The following is a 5450-nucleotide window of genomic DNA, read 5'->3' as shown; positions in this document are numbered from 1 at the left end:
GGGTCATCTTAACTGAAATAATTCTAGACCAAACAACCCTTAACTTACCAACCAGCTGACTTGTACAATTATGTGAGTCTCTAAATTTAAGTACACTAGGTTGTTTAATATTTTGTTACAGCTTACTGATTCTGTATATTTTATTTTTTGTCTTTTTTCCCCCCTCTTGTCCATTTTGTAGATACTGTTTCTATGTCTTCAAATTCAATGATATTGTGCAGTGTCTATAATCTCCTTTTGCTACTAGGATATTTTATTTTTCATCTCTAGTAGTTTGATCTGCATCTTTTTATATATTTTGCTTCTTCCCTTAGCATGCTCATGCTTTCCTTATTTACTTGAACATATGGAATAGATTTATAATTGCTTTTTTATCATTTCTATTTGAAATTCTATTATTTGTGTCAAGTCTAGTTCTACTTCTATTGACTGATTTTTCTTCTTTTCGTGGGTCATGTTTTCATATTTTTCACGCTTGTTAATTTTATTGAATGCAACTGAGAAGTTTATGTTTTTGGTGTTGGAGGTGTGTATGTCGATTTCCTTAAATATTTTGAGGCTTCTTCATTCCATGATGCCGTTAGTTGGGGATAAATTGATCCATTATTTCCAAGCTTGCTTTTAGGCTTTCTTAGGCAGTTCCAAAGTAGCATTTAACGAAGAGTGATTTATGTCCAAATACTAAAGCAGTTCCCTTCTGAAATCTCTACCACTGCCCCTTTTAGGTCTCTCCCCTCTGGCTGGAACACAAATTGTTCCTGCCCTGTATGATTTTTGTGCCTCATTCTTCCTATATACCCTTCCCTGGTTTCAGGGTGTTTTCTCATAATACGAGCACTTAATAATATTCAGGTGAAGACTTAAGAGGAACTCTCTTTGGTTCTTTGCTCTTCTTTGTGTGCAGCTCTCTTTCTGGCACTCTGCTCCATTAATTCTAGACAACTCCACAAATTCAGACACTCTCACCTTTACACAAAGGAGGTTTGTGTGTTCTATGTGGGTATGCCCTTCCTATACTCTCACATTGGGTACATGCAGAGCTCACTTCATTTGTTCTCCTTTTTGCAGGGATCACTGTCTTCTATGTCTTGCTGTTCAATATCCAAAAACTATTATTTCATCTATTTTATAATTTGTTTTGTTTTGTTTTTAAGACATGGGGTTACGTCTGATTTTTTAACATCATCACGATAGAGTAGAAGTCCCTTTCATTCGTTTTTCTTTCAATAGATTTGCTTACTTGACAAATGGTCATCAATTATAATTTGTGATGTATTATCACAAATAAAAAAAACTTTAGGTTCCAATCAACCTAAATAGTAATCTCCTTGGTGGCAATTACATTTGTTCACTGTAGTATATATCAAGGTTATTATAGTAGGCAACATAAACTAACACTTGCCAGTATAAAAATAAAAGGAGAAAATTTAGTGGAAGAATATTATTGGCACTTGAAATCAATAAAAGGATTGGATAATTAGCAGAAAATCAGAAAACCCTGAAGGCTTGGTTGCAAGTCTATATCCAAGGTCGATCTACATGTTATCATTGTGGTTGTAGGATGGACAGAAGAGCAAGGATTTGGCTAGATTGGCTTCTGAAGTGGAAATGTTCAATGCCTTTCTATTCAAACTTTACATAGATCAAGTTACTTACATAATAGAATAAGTTAGGTGCTGGGCAAATAGCTTATATGTCTTGAATGAAAATAATGAAAGAATATAGGCTCTACTTAATTAGTCTTCAGAAATTCTTCTTAAACGAACCAGTCATATTCCATTTTATAACTTCAATCCGACTAATTGAGACAAACAAAAAACAGAGTTTCTTCTTTTATATGTAAGCCCATTACAAAGTTAAAGGTCATCTCATTGAAGAGTTTTTAGTATCCTTCTCCAAGTTAAGAAGATAGTTAGCAACATGCCATATTTAAGTTTGATGGGTATTTGCTATATTGCTGTTTTGTCCTTTATATTTTCCAATAGTATTTAATGGTGTTCTTATGAAAGCTTTGTGGTATAGATATGTTTCCTTTAACAAATGAGATGGCTGGGGAAAATGAAATGACTCACCTAAGATCATATAGCTGATAAGCATAGTTGAGATTAAACCTCATTTTTTTTTTTTACTTCAATTCCAGCATTTCTAAAACACTGCTTTCTACATGACTTCTCTTCAGGTTGAATATGATTTTTAAAATTATTATTTGAAGTAAAATATTGAGGCATAATTGCACACTGAATTATTTCATAAATCACATGTAGTGATGAAAATTTCCAGAGTAAAATTCATTTTTTAAGTGTAGATCATACAGTTCTGACTAAATCTATACAGCCAAATAACCACTATGCCAATCAAGATACAGATTATTTCCATCATTACAACAAAATCCCTCTTGTCTCCAGTCAATCCTATTCTTCATTTTCTGTCCTTGGTAATGAATAATATAATTTATTTCCTTATAGTTATGTTTTTTCCAGAATATCATATAAATAGAATCACACATTCAAACCTTGATGGCTTCAACAGTATATTCTTCCAAGTTTTAAAAAATATATACTACACTAGATATTATATGAAAGTATACTGAAATATATTAAAAGGTAATATATTGAAATAATGCAGCATAATTTGGCTATTATTGATAATGCTGCTATAAACATTGGGGTGCATGCAGCCCTCCCTATCAGTATTTTTGTATCCTTTGGGTAAATACCTACTCATGTAATTGCTGGGTCATAGGGTAGTTCTATTCTTAACTTTTTGAGGAACCGCCATACTGTTCTCCAGAGTGGCTGCACCAGTTTGCATTCCTACCAACATTTCAAATGAATCAAATCAAATCAAATCAAAAGGATTTCCCTTTCCCCACATTCTTGCTCACACCTGTTGTTCCTGTGTTGTTAATTTTAGCCATTCTAACAAGTGTGAGGTGTTATCTCATTGTAGTTTTGATTTGTATTTCAAGCATCCCTGAAGATGAGTGATGTAGAGCATCTTTTCATGTGTCTGTTAGCCATCCGGATGTCTTCCTTGGAAAAATATCTGTTCATGTCTTCTGACCATTTTTTTCCACTGGATTATTCATTTTTTGGGTGTTGAGTTTGATAAATTCTTTATAGACTTTGGATAGTAACCCTTAACAGATATGTCACTTACAAGTATCTTCTCCCATTCCAAAGTTTGCCTTTTAGTTTTATTGATTTTTTCCTTTGCTGTTCAGAAGTTTTTTATCTTGATGAAGTAAAAATGGTTCATTTTTGCTCGAGCATTTACTGTAAAGACTATATTCTACATTTTACTGGTAAATCTGGTAAGTGCAATAGACAGTAAAGAAAATAAGCTTAAAGAGTTTTGAAAGTGAAATAAAACTCATTATTTTAGATGACATGGTTTTATCTGCAAAATAAAAATATTAATATTAATCAATGAATTTCAAAGTGTTACTATTATAAAAACAACATAAATAACCTTTTGTCTACATACCAGCAACAACTAGCAATTTTTTTTTAACTTGTAGCAAGAATCACTATCAATCTTCACTCATTGGTCCAGAGACCCTTGTGGTGATAGAGGAAGAATCCCAGGTCATGTAGTATCCTACCTATACTTGTAAGTTCACTGGCCAGCCAGCAGACTAAACTCCAAGTTCTAACAGTAGTAATTGAATTTTTTATAATGATAACTCTTTTAAAGACTACTTCAACTAACAGCAGAATACACATCTGTCTTAAGATCACATAGCACATTCACAGAGATAAACTATATTCTGGGCCATAAAACACATGTCAACAAATTTAAAAGAATAGAAATCGTACTATGTCTGCTTTCAGAACACAACAGATAGAATGAGAAATAAATAACACAAAGATAATTTAAGATCCCCAAATATAGGAAGATTAAACAACACCCTATTTTTTTTTAAAGATTTATTTATTTGAGAGAGAGAGAGAGAGTAAAGGCCCATGCAGAAGGGGAAGAGGGAGAAGGAGAGAGAATCCCAAGCAGACTTAGCACTAAGCATGGAGCCTGACGTGGGGCTTGATCTCAGAACCCTGAGATCATGACCTGAGTGGAAATGAAGATTTGGACACCTAACTGACTATGCTATCCTGATGCCCCTAAACAATACCTTTTTAAACAATACATTGATCAAAGAAAAAAGTCTCAAGACATATTTTTTTAAAAATTGAACAAAATGTAAATAAAAAAATATCAAAATATGTGCGGTGTTTCAAAAGGAGTGCTTAGAGGACAATGTATAGCACTGAATGCATATATTAAAAAAGAAGAATGACCTAAAATCAACAGCTGCTTTTACTTTAGGAAACTGGTAAAAGAAAAGCAAGTTAAGTCCTAAGTAAACAAAAGCAAAGAAAGAATGCCTCCATTTTTGTTTTTCTTTTTCAACATCTCCTTAGCAATTTGGATTCTTTTCTGATTCCATACAAATTTTAGGATTATTTGCTCCAGCTCTTTGAAAAATGCTGGTGGAATTTTGATTGGAATGGCATTGAAAGTATAGATTGCTCTAGGCAGTATATACATTTTAACAATGTTTATTCTTCTGATCCATGAGCATGGGATGGTCTTCCATCTTTCTGTGTCTTCTTCAATTTCTTTCATGAGTGTTCTGTAGTTCCTCAAGTACAGATCTTTTACCTCTTTGGTTAGGTTTATTCTCAGGTATCTTATGACTCTTGGTGCTATAATAAATGGAATGTATTCTCTAATTTCCCTTTCTATATTTTCATTATTAGTGTACAAGAAAGCAACTGATTTCTGTACATTGATTTTGTATCCTGTCACATTACTGAATTGCTGTATGAGTTCTAGTAGTTTGGTGGTGGAGTCTTTTGGGTTTTCCATATAAAGTATCATGTCATCTGCAAAGAGAGAGAGTTTGACTTCTTCATTGCCAATTTGAATACCTTTTATTTCTCTTTGTTATCTGATTGCTGTTGCTAGGACTTGTAATACTATGTTGAATAAGAATGGTGAGAGTGGGCATCCTTGTGTTCCTGATCTCAAAGGGAAGGCTGTCAGCTTTTTCCCATTGAGGATGATATTTGCTGTTGGTTTTTCATAGATAGATTTTATGAAATTGAGGAATGTTCCCTCAACCCCTATACTTTGAAGTGCTTTAATCAAGAATGGATGCTGGATTTTGTCAAATGCTTTTTTTTTTTTTTTGCATCAATTGAGAGGACCATGTGGTTCTTCTCTCTTCTCTTATTGATTTGTTCTATCACATTTGCGAATGTTGAACCACCCTCGCAACCCAGGGATAGATCCCACCTCATCATGGTGGATAATCTTTTTAATGTACTGTTGGATCCTATTAGCTAGGATCTTGTTGAGAATCATCGCATCCATATTCATCAGGGATATTGGTCTGAAATTCTCCTTTTTGGTAGGGTCTTTGCCAAGTTTTGGGATCAGGGTAATGC

The 5450-nt window shown here is 33.5% G+C and overlaps 1 non-coding gene across 1 annotated transcript; it reads right to left on the bottom strand.

Moving 5' to 3' along the window:
• Positions 1-3512: 3512 nt before the first annotated feature.
• On the bottom strand, positions 3513-3661 carry LOC125094608 (small nucleolar RNA SNORA62/SNORA6 family). The gene has a single exon (XR_007125617.1). It is a non-coding gene; the product is annotated as a small nucleolar RNA SNORA62/SNORA6 family (small nucleolar RNA).
• Positions 3662-5450: the final 1789 nt, after the last annotated feature.

This window comes from Lutra lutra, chromosome 2 (assembly GCF_902655055.1).
Source record: "Lutra lutra chromosome 2, mLutLut1.2, whole genome shotgun sequence".
Classification (NCBI taxonomy): Eukaryota; Metazoa; Chordata; class Mammalia; order Carnivora; family Mustelidae; genus Lutra; species Lutra lutra.
This window is presented reverse-complemented; position numbering and strand designations above follow the sequence as displayed.